The sequence below is a fragment of the Rhipicephalus microplus genome, chromosome 4 (assembly GCF_043290135.1).
Source record: "Rhipicephalus microplus isolate Deutch F79 chromosome 4, USDA_Rmic, whole genome shotgun sequence".
Lineage (NCBI taxonomy): Eukaryota > Metazoa > Arthropoda > Arachnida > Ixodida > Ixodidae > Rhipicephalus > Rhipicephalus microplus.
This window is the reverse complement of record NC_134703.1, coordinates 141,057,975-141,077,635: the sequence shown is the minus strand read 5'-3', so window position 1 is coordinate 141,077,635 and position 19,661 is coordinate 141,057,975. Positions and strand designations below refer to the sequence as shown.

The 19,661-nt window shown below is 49.5% G+C and overlaps 1 long non-coding RNA gene across 1 annotated transcript in view; it reads right to left on the bottom strand.

The window, feature by feature from the left end:
- The window catches only part of LOC142814023 (uncharacterized), a 35,969-nt gene extending 35,703 nt beyond the window's left edge, over window positions 1–266 (bottom strand). The window contains exon 1 of the long non-coding RNA XR_012894778.1: window positions 32–266. This is a non-coding gene — a long non-coding RNA (uncharacterized LOC142814023). The remainder of the gene's footprint in view (window positions 1–31) is intronic.
- Between the last annotated feature and the right edge of the window lie 19,395 nt (window positions 267–19,661).

The following is a 19,661-nucleotide window of genomic DNA, read 5'->3' as shown; positions in this document are numbered from 1 at the left end:
TAACAATGCCATGAACGAAGCGACTGCTTACCTTCGGCGTCGGACAGTCGTAATCCACCGCCGCAGTCGCTTTCACTCATGAAACAGCCTCGGAAGCATGTAAAAGTGCGTTCCTGGTGGGTTGTTGCACGTGTTTGAGCAGCCAACAACGACGCAGCTTTTCCTCGACGTCAATGAAAGCCGACACAATTGTTAAATCACGATGAAAAACAGATCCTTCCGTGCACTCACCTACACGCTCGCTGAAACCCTGCCCGCTCGAGCACGCCAACGCTTCTGACTCGTGGCGACAAGGCGTCACTGGTGCTTCGCTCAGTGCGTGATGCCATATTTAGAATGCACATCACGCCATCTGTCGCAAGCGTGGCGAAGCAACACCCTGAACTGCCTCTTGAGCAGACGCTCCGTAAATCAAACGAGAAACTTCCCGCTCCAAGTCCGCGAAACCTGCTGTAAGTATGTTTCGGGCTTTTCCTATCATATAATTTTGTGCTGTTTTCCGTGGAACGTCGAATCCTCACCGTTCAGAATGTCTACAGCACGCGCAGTCTGCGGAAGCAACTTCATCAGGTGCAGTACTCACGAATTGAAATACAGCACTCTGAACGCGTGGTTGCCGGCACAGATAGCGCAGCTCGTGGTTCCTCGGGGAACTTAGGTGTTGCATTGTGGTATAGAGTGAGGGGCAGAACAACTGAACAGCAGGATTGCTGCTTCCGGTCGCCAATGAGCCGGCCTGTAGTTACCCGTGTGCACACTGCCAGCATGGCGCTGCTAAGCTAGCACGCTTTAACATGCTGACATAAATGGCTCGCCGGTGGCCCCCTTATCACCGGTATACACTACTTATATCATGTATGGTGGTGCGAACAGCCGACGCTCTCGTTCTGCGCATTTCGGTGATGCGGCACACATGCTCAAATCGACTCAGGTTTTGCGGGCATGATAAACATAAACTTGTGCCCAAATGGATAGCGAGTTAATTTCGTGCTTTCTGTCACGACAAATAAAAAAAAGTAGCAGTCACCGGCTTAGCAGTGCCCCGCTGGCAGTGGGTGCTTTGTGAAATAAATACCGACTCTTTAGCGACCGGAAGGAGTATTCCTGCGCTGTTGGTGTTCTCCCCCTCGCTCTGTACCACAATACAACACATTGATTCCCCGCGCACCCACGAGCTGCGCTATTTGTACCGGCGGATACAGGTTCCGAGTGTCCTATTTCAATGCGTGAGTACTGTACATATTATCGCGATGGAAAGGAACGGAACATTGGGAAGTATTGCTTTCGACTCGGACGAACTGTGGCATGCCTTGGCTGATACAAGAAAAATAACCTGCGCTGTAAGCTGGCCTCACCCTTAGCGCTAGAATCCCGTTCCTGATGGAATTCATGCACCACGTGTGATAATCATTTACTAGTCATGTCTCGCGTGTGATAATCATTTGCGAGTCATGCCTGCACTCGGAAAACACACGTGGTGCGAAAGTACCAGCCAGAACAAGATATTGCTACGAGGACACCGGCTGAAAGCACAGATTCGCATAGCAATCATTCAAAGTACAGTCGTGTGATATGAAGCTTACCGCGCTAACGTCGACCAAACCAGCGCCTCATCCCAGAATAATTTATCGAGGAGAAAGTGATGTCAACGCATCCTTTATTTCTTTCAATGCGAATGCAAACGCGCGCTTATCAATGGGAGCCATCGGTCTGCATTATAGTTCAAAGGCGTGATGCGATGCTACATGATGGGTATAGCTTTATGTAGCGTTAGGGTTCCTCGATGTGGCAACGCTGTGTGCGTCCCACGAGCAAGCGCGTTTCCTCCGGAGATGCCATAGACGTGTTTCCCACTTCAATATCATATGCCTGTCAGATTTGTTCCTTCGTGCTCCTTCTTTGAGGCTCGAAGCAATGCTATCGAATCACGGCGTCACAGCTCTGAAGGACGAATATCGACGACTTCTTTGGGAGCGGCACCACCGTGTTGACCAGCTGAGACCAAGTCGGCCAGACAAGGGTCAAGGAGTGGTCCTCACCGGTTACCGTCAACGTTGGGCTGAGGCCATTTAACACGGAATCGTCCGCAGCTGCTTTATGACGAAATAAAGTTTTGCCATTCATTCATCCATCGACTTGACAGGCCGATTGACGCGGATTGTGCTGTGTGTGAGTTACATTTCAAACCTTACTCTATTATGAAAGGCTACGTCCATATTATCAATGATGTTAAAGTCCAAGTTCCCAGGGCAGCGCCGATGCTTGCTCCTGATGCCTTCCCGACGATCTTGCCCAACCTGCCTGCATATTTGACACTGAAAACTCCGGCTCCACGCAAACAAAGCGGTGGCATCAGAGTGTGCCGGCGAAGGACAACAAAAACAACAAGTACATTAATTTCTAAGGGTGCCATATACAACGCACCAAGCCTAAATTTCATTGAGTACGCAATGTTACCAGAGCACGAGAAATACTTCAAAATCTGCAACGCCACGCATGGAGATTCCGACAAGAAAAGTGAAAATATTACTTTGACGTTCATTTTTTTTCTGTGTGAATAAAATTATGATGGCCAAATTAAATACATCAGAATTCTGGGAAAACAATTGGCAGATCCCACGTACAGTGGGAGTCGATCATATGCGAAGCACAAATGAGGAAGGTTGATACGTCACTTTAAAATCAGCACAGCGTTACGAGGTGGAGGTTTACTAAATTATGCCGTACAAGTCTTCCATGTCATTATTATCGTATTTGGACGTGTCGTTTATCTTCATCGTCCATTCATGTCACGTACTGAAACGGCCGCGAGCACGCTATGAGCGTAGCATGCAGTCATGCTTTACATGACACGCATATCATGATATTCATGTTTGCACGAGTCATTTGCCTTATTCGTCTATTCACGTCACGTGATACCGAATTGGGTATACGTAGAGCTAGCGAAACGACCGCCAGCGCATCATGAGTGGGGCATGTTGTCATGTTCTTACATGACACGCGCGTCATGATTATCATGCTTTCATCAGTCATATATCTTCGTCATCCTTTGACGTCACGTAACACTGAACTTTGCATATGTGGAGCAAGCGAAACGGCCACGAGCGCATCATGAAGGGCCCAATGTACTCCGACGTAACGTTGACGCTCGCGCACGCTGGGCATATATGGCAGGCACATCGGCATCTGGCGTGGCATCGCCCCCGTGACGCGACGAAACGAACGCCGGTGCGCCAGGTCACGTTGAAGTGTATTGACGCCTTGAGTGTGGCATGCAGTCTTTGTTCTTACATGAAATGCATCTAATGATTATCATGTTTACACCAGTCACATAACTTCGTGATCAATTCACGTGACGCAATACCAAGTTTGGCATATGTGAAGCTAGTGAAGCGGCCGCGAGTGCATCATGGGTGTGGCACGTCGTCATGTCGTTACATGACACGTATGTCATGAATGCCATGTTTGCACGTGTGACTTACCTATGTCGTCTGTTCGCGCCAAGTAATACCGAATTTGGCACATGTGAAGCTAGCGAAACGGCCGCGAGCGCATCATGAGCGCAGCATGTAGTCATGCTATTACGTGACACGCATCTCATGATTATCATGTTTGCACCGGTCATACCGTCACCGGCATTCGTCATCCAATCATGCCCCGTAATACCAAACTTGTTATACGTTAAGCTAGTGAAACGGCCGCGAGTGCATCATGAGCGCGTCATGTAGTCATGTTATTAAATGACACGCATACCATTATTTTCATGTTAGGGTCTGCCACTTGTGTACGCCCTGCAGTCATGTCATACCATACCAGTTTTGCAATATGTCATGTGAACGCAGCCACCGTAACAGCAGCGAGACCATAAGTGTAAATCATGATATTCAAGTCATGATTTTATGGTACGACTAGTCAGTTATGCTCGTCATACAGTCATGTATGGCATACCAAGTTTGGTATCGATACCATTATCGAAACGGCCAGGAGAGCTAAAAGGCCCAAGCAGCTAGATAGATAGATAGATAGATAGATAGATAGATAGATAGATAGATAGATAGATAGATAGATAGATAGATAGATAGATAGATAGATAGATAGATAGATAGATAGATAGATAGATAGATAGATAGATAGATAGATAGATAGATAGATAGATAGATAGATAGATAGATAGATAGATAGATAGATAGATAGATAGATAGATAGATAGATAGATAGATAGATAGATAGATAGACATGCTCAAAGTCGCCGATGTTTGTCAAGGAATGCTCCGCATTTAAAAGTTGATCAATTTGAACTGATTTACTGTTCTACTTTACTGTTGCTTGAAGTGGATTTAGAACCATGACACAATTTTATTTAGATGCACTTTTAAAAGATAACCTTAGCTCTGTCGTTTGGTCTGCTCTTTCTTCTGTTATGTTTCGTGCACTAGCCCTAACATATTATTCTTTTGACTTATCAAGATTTTATTTTCTGACTGTTATCATTGTGTTGCATGAATATGGACACCTTGTATTTCGCGGTCATTAGTAATATAGTAATATTATTACTATTAAATTAGGAATATCAGTAGTAGTAGTAGTAGTGGTAGTAGTAGTAGTAGTAGTAGTAGTAGTAGTAGTAGTAGTAGTAGTAGTAGTAGTAGTAGTAGTGTACTGCTACAACTTTGCTGTGCAGTGGTGTTGCAATTTTTTAAACTTGCAAACTCACCCACTCACTCGAGTGTTACTTAAGACGTTTTTCTGCAGTAGAAACGTGTTTGCATTTTTCTTGGTGCTACAAGAATTAATGTCTTCCAGTCTGTTAAAATAAAAGGTAGCTTCAAAAAAACTCTGCTGTTATTTGTACCACGTGAACAAAGCGTAATTTTTTGCTGTCATGTGTGAATGAAACCTGAAGCAACACGCCCCTTATTTATTCAATTCCAGTTGTGGTGTTTAAAATGGAATGGGCCAAGAGTTCTTCCTTTCGGGTGCAACATACTCTTTTCTCCTTTTCTTTTTTTTTGGGGGGGGGGGGTCTTCTAACGTGTACCGACTAGCTCGTTTAGCGGAAGAAAATGTAACCTGCACAAAAGAGAAAAAAAAGCGCTCGGCACATTGTAAAATGCACTGCTCCGCTTCAAGCTGGAGTGCGGTAGGCACCAACTTTAATATTACCAATATTGTTAAAAAGTCACAGTTTCGCTAAAAGGGCGAAGCAATGAATCCGATGGCAAGTTATTAGAATGTTTTACGAAGCAAAGCTAGAATATTTAGGAGCAATGTTAATTGTAAACATGCGCGTTTGCTAAGTAACAAGTCTTCTGAAGCGTGGTCAGATGACCGCAACAAGGCTCGTGCGTAGTGACGGCGCTGATATACGAAGTGAGGCTGGCAGTCAACTCATTTCGATCCGATCTCACTTAACCCTGCAAAACGCTCGTTTACGAAAAGACGACCGCTCCTGGTACACTCCTGGCACTGTTTTTTTTTTTTTTTAGTTGAGGGCGCAGCCAGTAGAAGCTCTCGCCTGCTATAGACGAGAGCACGCCTATCTCGCACCCAGGTGCCTTCGGCGGTATACCCTCACTTCTAGAGACGGCATAATTTGCAACAGCCAAGGCGCGCCTCGCTAGGAAGGCAAGCAGTGACTCTGGGAGTTTAAAACGCGAAAGAGCGCCTGTTAACGCTGCACCCGCTTATAAAATGCCATCTGGTACCACTGCGCTGTCATGTGATGTTACAACAACCGGCGCAAGAAGGTGGTGGTGGTGACACATTTAATAACCATTAAATGGTTACAGATAGGTGATTGGGTTGAGGCCTTATTGGCCTCCTACCCTCACAGCACTAGGTGGAACCCCTATTCCGGAGCTCCATTGGCAAGCAACGCCGCCCGCGCCCGTTGAACCAGGGCTTTTTGAGCCTTCAGATCTTGACAGCCGAGCAGGGCCGCCTCCCAGTCCTCTCTCGTGGGGTTGGGGGGGATAGATGGATTAGTCTGGCACGCCCAGACGATGTGGAAGGTGTCAGCCACCTCACCTTAGAACTGGCACGTGCCATCCAAGGATGAATTGAAATGTTTTAGCACCACCGGGCACAGTACGGTATTGGTAAACAGTTTTAAAAGGAGGCGCTCTTCAGCGCGATGCATTCCCTTACAAGGGTCTGGATAGCGCCGGTGCTTCTCCTTGTTGTAATTGGTAATATCTATAGGAAGAGATTTGCTGGGTAACGACTGTGAAGTTCACAGCGCATCCCGGGAATCGTGCCGGTGCGGTGTTCTGCGATTGCACAGATTTCCGTCCACAACGAAAAACACCGAGCTCCGCCGCCTTGGGATATAATCGCAATCAGCAGGAAAAACTACGAGCCCTGTGAAGTGTGAGAGTAAGTAAACCTATTGTGTTTATTCAAGCGTGACTCCAGCTGTTTCACTTTACAGCAGCGATTGCCATGCAGTATGCCTGTAGTATGAGGCACAAAACTATTACTGAACTCTTTCGCAAGCCGCATGTAAATAATAGGACATACGTATTACGACTCACGCGTGGATGCACGCACCGCGCATGTTTAGTACAACTGCAGCGGCCTACCATCGCGATGCGTGAACGACGTGGAAAGCATTACTTTCGACTCAATCAATGCGACATGCCTTGACTGTCCCTAGGCTAATCTGCATGTGTTTTTGGCCGGCGTCACCATAGCATTTTAATATATTGTTCTGACTGGCACTTTTGCAGCGCGTGTGTGTTCCGAGTGCCCGGCAGGACTCGCAATTGATACACATGCGGTGCATGAGCATGAGTTGGAACCAGATTCTACTAGCGCTACGTAGACGCCGGCTTACAGCACAAATTCTGCCTTGTCAGAGCCCTGGCACACCGCAGTTCAACTGAGTCGAAAGCAACGCTTTCAGCTGTTCGCGTTTCTTGCAGTCACAATAATACGTACCCAATGAAGCTGCTTCCGTAGTCTGCAATGCACGTGTTGCAGACATTCTGGACTGTCGAGGAAGGTCTCCTCGACGTTTCACACGAAATCAGCATTAACTTCCAGCAGAAAATACCCTGCTTCGACACAGTAGCTCCCACTCACGTTCCGGCAAGCTAGGCACCACGTTTGTTACTGTGGCAACAAGGTCAATATTACTTTAAGGAACAATTGAGGTGTGAACTTCTCCTACGCAGACGCTTCATGCTTATTTCATTGGGGCAACTCTCCGTCGTCACGGGCGAGTTAAATGTGGTCAAGTAACCCAATACGAGAAAATCGAGTTGAAGGTCATGTTGTGACCAGCGGCATAAATATGTCAATAAATCGTGTGTTCTTTGAGCGAACAAGAAGCCTCCCAAGAGTTCTTCCGCAGCGCCTTGCCAGGCATCCTGTGAACGATGCCTAATTAGAAACTTGTGCACGGCGTGCGCTGGGTTCTCTCCTTGGCCGTCATTTCGGACTGTCGTGCCTCCAGTAATGGTGCGTCTCAACGCCTAGTGTGTTTGACGCTTATAAATGTGTAAAAAAAACTAGGACCATCTCGAGGACCACCAGGGGGCACCGACTAGCACGGACGCACTGATTTCGACTCCTGCTTTCTTCAATGTTTTGGTTGGTTTCTTTCGTCGAAACCGAGTACATTGTGTGTTAGACGACGCAGTGCGTGGCGAGTACTTGACCAACAGCGGCCTTTCCACGGTGGGTGACTTTTTCCCCTTTATGAGTTTGTGCAGCTCCGACCACGCCACGGCACAGCTAACCCTAACGAGGTAAGCCTAACCTTCGGCGAGGCAGCGCAGGTAGGCCTAGGCCTAACCCTGCGACCGCGGGCGCCTTAGCCCAAGATGGAGATTGTGGAGGGAGAAGAAATCTCTCAAGACGAAGCAAGCAGCCCCGGCTGGATGACGGCATATGGCCGCAAGATTAGCAAAGGTATGAGAACGGTGACTACTACCCGCGAACGCACCCGAACGCGTGGCAGATGAAAGGGCGGTGGCCGCACCGCCGCCCCACGGAACGCGTACCAACGCATCGTCGCCACCTCGAGGCTCCCTCAACTTCCGAAGGACACGTATCGCATCATAGTAAGACCGAGAGACGGCCTGAATGTGATGACCAAGGTCAGTCAAATGCGTTTCGAGCAAGCCCTGGCCATGGCGGCGGCCCTGGCTCCAGCCGAAATTGAAGAGGACACCATTTGTCCCAATGGCACTCAAAACATTTATGTGGTGTGTAATCTTCATGAGAAGAATGCGTGCGCGTACGTAAAGGCGCAGCAAGTCTAATTGGGCGATTGCACGTACCGGGTCTCTGTGTACCCGGCTCCCCCCGATGACACGTGCTAAGGTGTCATAAGGGGTGTCGACGTGGATATCAGCGAGGCTCAGCTCCGAGCACGAATTGTGAACCACCGCAACCCAGAAGCCATCGAGGTCAAAAGAATTAAGAACACCACAGTTGTGGTAGTATTGTTCAAGGGTATGAAGGTGCCCAATTATGTGTCCTGTGGCGCGAGCATGTTTCGCTGCACACTATACAGGAGACACACGGAGGTCTGCTACGGCTGCGGAGGTTTGGGACACCGTGCTGACGTTTGCCCTAATCCAAACAGCAAGTGGTGCCGCACGTGCGGCCAGAAATCACCAACGGAGGATCATCATTGCACTCCAAAGTGTTCGCTATGCGGAGGCCCACATCCCACTGCAGACAGAGCATGCAAAGTCAGATTTTAAGTCCCCTACATCGTCAAAAGGAAACGACGCCAACGCCATCGGCGCTCCGAGAAGATGCAGATGGCCCTAGGACGGCAGTCCCGTGACTCCAGCGTCTCACCTAGCGTCTCCGGCACACCCAGGAGAGGCCGCTCCGTCACGCCAGCTGCGCAGCGGCGCAAGAGCCGCTCGCGTTCCAGAGGGCGTTCGGCGTCTAGAAGGAGAATCCAGGAGGAACTCACATGGGCGGATCGAGTCAAGGAGAGGACGCCCAAGCCCAAAAAGGTAACACGGTCGGCATCGCCGGAGCATGATGAAAAGAGTGAGATTGAACAGTTACGTCAGGAGATTGCTAGTCTCAAAGCAGAGCTACGCAAGCAGACAGCCGCGCAGGCCATTTCCAGCAGAGTCGAGGGCGTGAACGTGGCGGATAACGCCGTGCATAAAAGTACACAGGAACCCAAAGTCGAGGTCAACAAGGCCAAGCGTAAGGCTTCACCTCCAAAGGATGAGAGCGACTCGGAGATGCAAGTGGAAAGCTCGCAGAACAAGATGCTAGAAGAGTTACTTAGGATTTCCAAAGAAGATCAGTTAAGCATTAATCAACTCGCGCTGCGAGTAAAGTAGGAGCCATAGAAAATAAGGTAGTCGCACTTGAGAATAAAATGGCTATTAAGACCAGGCCAAAGGTTTGTACACAAGCTGTTGTTAATTATGATGCGGGGGCGACCCCGCAGGGTCAAAAAAACTAAAACTAGCAAAATGGCGGGCACTCAAAATAATCTAGTAATTTGGCATCGGAATTGCGCTAGCTTTCAAACGCGCAAGACGTCACTGCAACAGTACGTTACGGCTCAGGCAGAAAGGCCCCAGGTAATTTTGCTACAGGAAACACTGTGCGACACACCCACCTTCGCTGGTTACAAATCGCTGGCGGCAAGGGGGGAGTCCAAGAGAGGTATAGCTACGCCGGTGAGCAAAAAGCTCGCATACGTTGTACATGACATTCAGCCAGGTCGTGGCAGAATGGAGGCGCTTTTCATTGAGGTTATTCCTAACAGGTGGCTTAAACAAAGCGTGTTCATTCTAAATGTTTACAGCCCACCATCTGACCAGAGACAATCTTTCCACTCGCTGTTTACGAAGGCCGCTACACTCGCTAGACAGTCACCGTTAGTAATCGCGGGAGACTTCAACGCCCCACATAACGCATGGGGGTACATCAGGCAAACTGCTAAGGGCATAAATCTAGCGCGGGCAGTCGATGACCTAACGCTAACAGTCATCACCGATCCCCGGGTTCCCACGAGACTGGGCACGTCGGTGGCTAGAGACACAACCCCCGATCTCGCGTTTATCAAAAATTTACAGCAAGCAACCTGGTATAACAAGCAAGAAAACCTGGGCAGCGATCACTTCATCATTAGTGTTACCATTCAGGTCAGAGCCCCCCAAGCCAGGGAATTTAAAGTGACGGACTGGGATGTTTTCCGAAAGCTCAGAAACGAGGACACGGGAGAATACGACAGCTTCAGCGAACTCATTCAGACTCTCAGAGCAGGCGTTGAAAAGGCCACAAAAACTATTCAAACCGAGCTCGATGTTCCCAGGATGAATCCGCACCTCGCACATCTCTTGGAAGCCAAAGCCTCCATTCTGAGGCGATGGAAAACACAGAGGCTTAACCGACGGTTAGGCAAGAGGGTTGCGGAACTTAATAGGGAGATCGAACAGTAGTGTACCGAGTTAGCTCGGCTACAATGGGATGAGTTCTGTTCAGCAGTCGATGGACGCATGCGTACAGGGGGGAAATGGAATCTTCTTAAACACATGCTAGATGACATGCAGACCAAAGGCAATCAAAGACAGGCACTGTGCCGCCTGATTCACAAACACAGACAAGAGGGTGGAAGGGAAGAAACGCTCTTAGACGAGGTAGCGAATAGATATCTCCCGCTAGGCGCAGGATGCTCAGAAGAGTATCCTGAAATAGAATGTGACACAGTAAAAGAGCTCGATGACCACTTCACGGAGTCTGAAATTAGGGCCGTCCTTAACAACTTGAATAGCAGGTCAGCCTCAGGACCAGACGGCATCTCAGAGTGTTGAGGAACCTGGATGATAGATCAACTGAGATGCTAACGAAAGAGGTCAACAAGACTTGGGAGAGTGGAAGCGTGCCGGCAGAGTGGAAAGCGGCCTCGATTGCGCTTACTCCGAAACCGGGTAAGCCCTTAAATCTTGACAACCTAAGGCCAATATCGCTAACCTCCTGTGTAGGCAAGGTAGCGGAACATGCGATCCTCAATAGGATCTCGAACTACATAGAACGCAAGGAACTATTCCCACACAACATGATCGGCTTCAGGCCTGGCCTTTCCACACAAGATGTAATGCTACTTCTAAAAAAGCACATTTTCGATAACAGCACTAGGTATGTTTGGGGGATCTTAGCCCTTGACCTGACCAAGGCCTTTGACACCGTATCTCATCGCTTTGTCTTGCAGGCCACGGCCAGCCTAAGTCTGGGTGCAAAGTTTCAGGCCTTTGTTAGGCCATTCCTGATGAATAGAACGGCTACCATGAGGATTGCTCAACACAAGTCGGCACTCCCCAAGGGGCGGTCATCTCCCCCTTGTTATTCAATATAGTCATGAAGGGCTTATCGGAGAGGCTCAGATCTCTGCCCAATGTAGGCCACTCGCTTTACGCGGACGATATCACGATCTGGTGCCCGGGAGGATCACTCGCAGAAGTAAAAAAGTCGCTGCAATCAGCCCTAGACGAAATGGAGTCCTACCTAGAAGGCACAGGCCTCCAACTCTCTCCAAACAAATCAGAACTGTTACTGTACAGGCCGGCCAGGCAAGGCGTTAGGAGACTTCCACACCTGGACCATAATCCCATCTCCCTCTTTGGAAGAAATGGACAGCGCATTCCACGAGTAGATTCAATCAGAATCCTAGGACTACTGATTGACGCGAGAGGGTGTAACGCCAAAACCATGATGCACATCACGGCCAAAACCGAAAGCATGCTGAGACTTGTTGCTAGAGTATCAGGACGCAGAAATAAACTAAGTGAAGCCAACCTACTTCGGATCCATCATGCCTTCCTATTGAGCCACATTAATTATGTAGCATCGGCGCTTACCTGGACTAGAACGGAAAAAAATAAGCTAGACACTCTCATTCGTAAGAGCATCAAAAAGGTGCTAGGGTTACCAGTAACCACATGCTCTGACAAATTAAGACAACTCGGTATGCACAACGAGATTGATGAAGTGATCGAAGCGCAGGTCACCGCCCAGGTGGTCAGGCTCTCGTCAACCAAGGCAGGAAGACGCATTCTGGACGAGGCTGGCATGGCTCCCAGAATGCTTGCTGAACGGGAAATTACTTTATCCCGGGAGGTCCGGGAAACCTTTGTGGTCAGCCCATTCCCTCGGAATATGCACCCGCAATACAATGTAGGGAGGCGAAAAGCCCGAGCACGGGTGATATTACAGAACGCCGTCGAGAATCGAGAATCGACTGTCTTTGTCGACGCGGCTCAGTACGGCAAGTCTAGCACATTCGCGCTGGCAGTCATTGACGGCAAGGGGGAATTACGCTCCTCAACCTCGGTCAGGTTAGCTACGAGCGCAGTTGCAGAAGAGGTCGCCATAGCCCCTGGCCATGACCGACCGCTCACACACCACCGTGTTAACAGACTCACGAGCGGCCATCAAAGCTTTTGAGTCGAGTAACATAACGCGGGAGGCTGCCTCCATTCTAGAAAAAAAAACAGACCCTGGCACTCACTTAATCTCTTGGTTTCCCGCCCATATGGGTGCGGACTTTCATCAGCACGTACCTAACCTCAACGAGCTTGCCCGTGACCGTGCGCGAGATCTAACGCGCCGCGGCGGCATGGAGACCTTATGGAATCAGGATGAAATCCAGCATAACGATCCTCTCCTTACGTTTAATGAAATCACATCTCACTATCGGCTAAGTAGAAGGGCCTATCCTCTTCCTCACTCGAAGTTAGATAGGTCTCAGTCAATTACACTTAGAATGCTCCAGACGGGCTCGTTCCCCTCGCGGGGCCTTCTCAGTCGTATCTCCACAGACGTTGACTCAAGTTGTCCGGAATGTAATGAAATTTATTGTTCCTTAGTGCACATGCTTTGGCAATGCCCCGCGTTACCTAACGGCCCTCTATCCAGCGAAGCCGACTGGGAAGAAGCACTCCGGAGCCCATCGCTTCAAGCACAAATCCAGGCAATCCAGAGGGCCCAAGAAAGGGCGGAACATCACGGTGTCCCAGCCCCGACTTGGACGCAGCCAGCGGCTTCCGCGGGTCCCTGATAGGGGTTCCCGCGAAAGCTCCTCAGGATCACATAAAGTTCATTGTCTGTCTGTCTGTAGGACCATCTCCCCGAAGGAACCGTGGGATGCGAAGCAGCAGCGCTGCGCACGGTTGGAGTCACGGGATAACGACGCTAACGCGGGTGCTGCTGTGAGCGCTGGTTGATTCAGTTGAAGCGATGGCTGGCGTAGGTCTTGTCATTCGACAGTGTTACAAGCTGCCACTCTAGCATCGCCAGCGCGAAGTCGGCGACGGGAATGACAGCAGGTTGGTTCGTTCTGTACGCAAGCAGAGACAGTGAAGAGATCAGAGACGTGAGAAAACAAAACAAACTTTACTCTAGTGATATTTCAGCACACGGGATCTAATACAACACTTCACTACAACTAACAAAATACATCAACACTTGATACAACTAAAAATACATAAAAAACAATAAATCAGCTTACGCGAGAGAACTATTACAAACTACACAAACTAACAACAATAGAACTACGGAGGAGAAAGTTCGAATATATTAACAGGTGAAGGCATACGTGTGATGACCGGCAGCGTTGCGTCCCCGACGATCGGATGCGAGAAGTCGAAGAGAGTTCTGGCACGACTGCGATGTCGGCGGTGTTGCAACGCTGGTGGCTCCGGGAGGCTAGTGCTTGCAGGTGACTTCGAGCAGGTTGAGCTAACTCGAGGCGAAGTCCCGATGTCTACGTTGCAGACGTAAATATCGCGTCACAACTAGACGAACGGCTAAGTTTAGGTGGCCAGCCGATACAGAGCCACACTAAAAACTTCTAGAAGAGATGCTTGTTGATCTGTTTTTACACCATGTTGGTCAGCGACTAGTCTGCCTAGCAGGGCAAAATCCTGCGCTTAAATCCCCCTCGTGACTCCTCGCTCTCTTCCTTGGGGACAAGAGACCTCTACATGGGTCCAATCATGCGCGTTTAATTGATGGAAACTCCGCCCCAAAAATATTTTGACCCCACCCCTTTTTAATTGGGAGAGGGCCCTCAACTAGCGATAGTGACAACCTGTCGGGTTGTTGTCATACGGCTTGGCCACCAGAGCGTTTCCCACGCTTTTCCCCGTGGGAACGGTCAACCGTTTGGCTCTCAGCCGGTGCGTCTCGTAGTCTAATCCTTGTTCGGGGTATACCGCGGCCTTCTACGACCTTGCAGACGCCGCCGCAGTTACAAAAGGATCAACCGTCGGCGGCGACGTTCTAAGAAGAGCACCCCATTCTGCACTTCTCGGCTCCCTTTCATGCGCTCGCCGTTCTCACGGTCAGTGGGGGAGTACGGCGCCCGTTAATTGCCGTGACGCGGTGTCGCCAAAAATGGCCGTCCGTGACAGACAGATTTAGTTGCGCGTCCGCAGCAGCCGTCCGGACGCAGCCTGCCAGCCATTCGCAATGGGAGGCTGCGTCCATACCGGTGCTGCGGACTCGCAACTAAATCTGTTTTAGATGCGGAGCATCTTATACTCGCGCCTTGTAGTGCGCCGTCCGTGTCGTCCGCGCCGTCCACACCGCTTCTCGAACATTCGACAGCTGACGCGCGCGCATGCGCCGTCGCCCACTCTTCCACCATCTGTGCATCCCTTCCTCCTCTACACACCGCGCGCGCTTCACTCCTCCACCATCTGTGCACCCTTCCTCCTCTACACACCGCGTTCGACATCTACAATTCTCCTGATTCTCCAGTGGACGCGCATGTGGCGTCGCGCTTCGAGAACATTCAACAGCTGACAGTGCATGCGCCGTCGTGCTGTATATATACTCAAGGTCGGCGCTCGCTCGCTCAGTTGCCGCTCGTCGGTTGGTTTGTACGGCGCGTCGACGTCCAAGGTCGCGGTGAAAGGAATTCCAACGAATACACAAACACAATGATCGACGTCCCTTCGACCAGCGCCGCCCTTTCGCATACGTGTGTACGTGTTCACTCATTTAACACCCCCTCCTACAACCACGTTAACCAATTTAGCCATCGACCCAAGTAAGTCGCAATTTAACGCCCCATTTCACAACCACGTTAACCAATTTAGCCATCGACCCAAGTAAGTCGCACTTTAACACCCCGTTAACCAATTATATGGTCCGCATCCTCCTCAGTGTTCCCCCGAGGGAAGCTGCAGGCAATTTTTTTCAGAGTGCACACGGGCCCTATACCGGAGCTGGCGCGCGTTTCACCTTGACTACCACGGCCTTTAGTGACCGGTGAAGCGCACGCTGAGAGGTTCCTGCAAACATTCAACGTCGAATTCAGTGTGAAAAGACCAAATCGATGCAAGTTCCCCTTACCGAGGTGAGTAGTTTCCGTTTTGCCGACACGCACTTCAGCGAGTGCACGTCACGCGTTTAATCGACGAGCCATTCTCCTCCGCTGACGTCAACGTTGAAGCCTCCAGGAAGTCGACACGCCTCGCCGCAATCAGTCAGCGTTTCCTCCAGACAGCGCTAAACTTGTCCCTTCAGCAGGTTGGGAGCGAGATACAGCGCGAGGATCACTACGTCACCGACGCGCACGACAACGCACTTTGCACAGGAGCGACTTCGAGAGGTTCGGGATCGTTCTTCCAAGTCGCCTCCAAATCAACCGGAGGAGCCCGGCGCTTGCGGGCAGGCGCTTCGGCGGAGAGCGCGCGGCGCTTTCGAGATCGCCGGCGTTGGCCTTCGGCTGTCGGCGCTTGCGCACGGCTTCCTTGGCTCGTGTCTCGTTACCCGCGCGCCGTCTCCATTTTCGATCGCGATCGGCGTGCTTGACTCGCACCTCGTCGGTGTTGCAGGCACGACGAAACACGATCGGCTCTTGTAACCCTCACAACGCTGGCAACGGCCGGGTTAGGCCAAATCGCTTCGGAGCATGTTTCGGCGGGCGAAGGAGCTTTGCTTTCTGGTGTCCTCTCTATCCCAGATAAACGAGCCGAAAGAGTTGGTTGGTTAGTCAGTGGGTCGTGAGGAAGAAGGCACCTAATTTCTGTCTGCCTACAGGCGACACGGCGCAGTGCCTTATAGGGGTGGGGAGAAGGAGGGATAAAAGAATAGAAGGAAATAGATGAAGAAATAGAGAGGCAAGTGACGGAAAATAGAAGGAGATAGGAAAGTGGGGTTGCGGTCGAAGCAGTCCAAGGGCGGGGTACCACAATGCGAGAGCTGCACGGCGTCAGGAGACCGCACGGAGGGCGAACCAGTCGGCGGGAGCTACGCTGGCGTCGGAGATCGCGAGGGCACGACCGTCCAGCTTAAAATCCTGCGAGCGAATCCTCCCGAGTGTTCCTAGGTGTTCTGTGGTGTTGCCTCGATGTACGCTGTGTGCATTCGAACGTTTCGAGGGGTAGAGAGGGTGAAGTGAGAGAGTTGACACGCCGCGAGCGCGCGGCAGGCGAGGGAGAGAGTGACGTCACCACTCACTGCGAGGGAAGGCGTCCTTACTTGGCACGCTTCAACTTCTGCAGCGAGGGGAGTGTGGTGCGGGGCGTTGGCATGGAGACACGGACGGACAGCGTTACACAGGCTTGTCAAAGAGCTGCTTCGCTCCTAATAAATCGTGTGTTTTTTGTGTGAGCAAGAAGCTTCCCAAGAGTTGTTCCCCGGCGTCTCGGTTGCCACCTGTGCTCCGCTCCTCGGTCACATCAACTGGTTGGCAGCGGCGGGATTCGGTGGAATCCAGTTGCGTTTTTTCCTCGTACCGAAGCTGGTGTGTGCTCATAGTCTGTAAAGGTTCTGCCCGGTGTTTTGGATAGATGCTGAGGTTTATTCCAAGGGGTAGAGTTGCTGTTTTGTGAAGGCTTGTGTATTTTAGTGGTACCCTCACGGCAGTTTGAACGGAAATCTGCACAGGGTGACCAAAGATTTCAACAAGTTAAGGAAACCAGATTTAGCTATTGCTCTTGTGCGAGAAGCTGGGGATGGAGGCGATGACCATACATAAGAAGCCACATTTGATAGAGGCGGTTAAGGAGTCCTGCGTGGATGAGGAGGAACTTTACGAGTGCTGGAAGATAATTCCGGAAAGGATGTAAAGGGTACGAGAAGACAAAGAAATAGAGACTGTCAGGCTTAAAGAAGAAGCGCAAAGCCAAGAAAGGGAGCTAAAAGAATCGAGGCTTGAGATCCAGATCTCAGAGGCAAAACGTGCGAGCGGTCAGAGAACAGAAAATGCGGAGATTCATGCCGACGCAAGAGTGAGCATGAGGGACCTCCATCTTGCATCCTTATAAAATGTGCGAGGAGATTTCAATGTTGCAAATTTTGAAAGAACTTGTCTGAGGATGGGGTTCGATCGTGCCGCTTGGCCTCGAAAACTGCTCATAGTTTTGCCCAGCGAAGCAGCGGAGAAGCTTGCACGTTTAGAAGCGACAGACGCGGAGGATTATAACAAAGTGAAGGCGGCGCTACTAAAGATATTCCAGCTTTCAGCAGAAGCGTTTCGCCGCTGGTGGTGGCGGTCCCACTCCGGCGAACCCCGCTCTGCATTTTACGCATTGTGTTCGCTGTTCTTCACGAATAAATTTAAATTGTAATAATTCTGAAAGCTTATAAATCTCCGCTTTCCAATGACACCTATTGTTAATGACTGGTTGGAAGTGTTACCTAATAGCAGTGGGAAAAGTGTGATCAACAAAAGGCACTTTCATTGTACAAGCCTCCGTTGTACTGCTAGTACGGTGAAACTGTTCAACATAAAAAGGTGAAAGTTACTGGCCTTTAGACGAATCACTATGTAATGTTTCTATAAAGAGATATTAGTCACAAACTAAATATTAATTTATTTACGCTCCAATGAAAATGGACAAAATAATGAAAGTTTGCATGTGAATATCTTTTTTTTTATTTTCAAAGCAGAGCCAAAATATTCAGTGGATCTGCGCACTACATTAAGGGGGGGCGCGGCAAGTAAAGTGCCGATTTTGGTCAAAATATGCGATTTTCTGATTTATTTTTTTTCGTAATCTTCAGACCTTCAACTTCCTTGTTCTAAAATATTACAGCGAAACGTGCGCTACAAATCCCGCAAATAGTGTTTTTGCCGAGGCTAGTCGCCGAAAAGTGCGAAAAAAAAGCCCCTGAAACGGTGTTGTTCACGCCGCACAAACGCGCCAAGTTGTTGACCGTGGGCCGCCATTTTGGTAGCTTTGGAAAGAGGAGAAAGCCGGCTTCCCGATGGTCGCGGTCTCGTATTTCGCCGAGTGAAAATAAAAGCGGAAGTGTTTCGGTTCCCCCGGTGGCACGAACCATTTCGAGGCAAAACGGTTCGGTTCACCCAATAGCCGCTTAAAACCGGCTTGACTTGGCTTAAAGTGTATGAATAGATGGCGTTAGAATCGGTGTGTTAAAAAACACTTTTCAGGCGATTTGGGCGTTCTTTATTCTGTGGTTCTTGTAGAGTTCCTCACTAGCTTGTGACACACAGTCTGTGGCGGGTTCATCGTATTCTAGTCGTGATGTTTTTTTCTCCGATGTTGTTGTTGGATTGGACTGTAATCTGTTTGAAATGGCGAGAACCGCCTCTGCCCGTGGGGTCGTGGTCGCTTTCTGTTGTTAGAAAGTGATTCATACGCAAGTCGCTGCCGCTTTTCTTAATTCCCGCCGTGCTTATCGAGTAGTTAACGTCATTCGCCCGAAGCACAGAATTAACTCCTACCAGCCCGAAGTGTTTGCCACCAAATCTACAAGCAATGACAACGAGCATAAAATAAAGGCTTTTGGAACGCGATTTGTGAATATTGGTCTGATGCATGTACTACGCGGATGTATGGTAGGTGCATGCGTGTTGCTTGAGGACTGATCAAACAGCTGGTGTCACTTGGGAGGAAGTATATACTGTGCCAACGCTTTCATTGAAGCTTGTTCTTGCGTAAGTACGCGAGATAGATACGGCATGCACAAGTTGGAATTAGAGAACGTTCTTGTCCGAGTGGCTTTATTAAGCAGTCGCAAATGATGGCAATTTGTTTGCTTAGCAGTGTGTGTTTAGATTGGGGTAACCAACAGCGAAGGTAGTTGTGTGTGGGTGAGGAAATTAGTTTCCTTTGTTGCGGTGCCTTCCAAACAAATCCCTTATTTCTTCTCTTCGTTGCGTCGGTCTCTTGATGTGGCACTAAATTTTGCTATGTGCTCTTCGTGACACTTCCTCTAGCTCTAGAATGCTCTAGTAAAAGTTGACGCTAAAGTTCAGCTGAAGTGTTTAAAGTTCCTTGCAGCTAACCACAGCAACATTTCTTTGTCTATCTGATCAGACGGACGCTCGTTACTTGGCATGCCTTTTATAACGCAAAACGTTTCTTTTTTTTTATTTACTGAACAGTCCGGAAAAAATCGGGGACATTTGTCCCGACTGGGACAGCGCGGGCAAAGTCTTGGACAGTCCAGCGAAATTCGGGACGGCTGGTAACACTAGTTTAGGCAAGTGTATAACAATGAAAAAAAAATTAATAAAATAGAAGTTTCATTGCTGGGAGCATTGTCGAGCTTCAATTGCTAACCCGTAAAGGTCTTTTTAAATGTTAACATTGCCGCAATACATCAGTGTCATGGGGTGAAGTGCTTGCAGTGTATTGCAGTAAAGCATACATTATGCGCGCGTGTGTGTGTGTGAAATGGAAGCGTAGCACTGC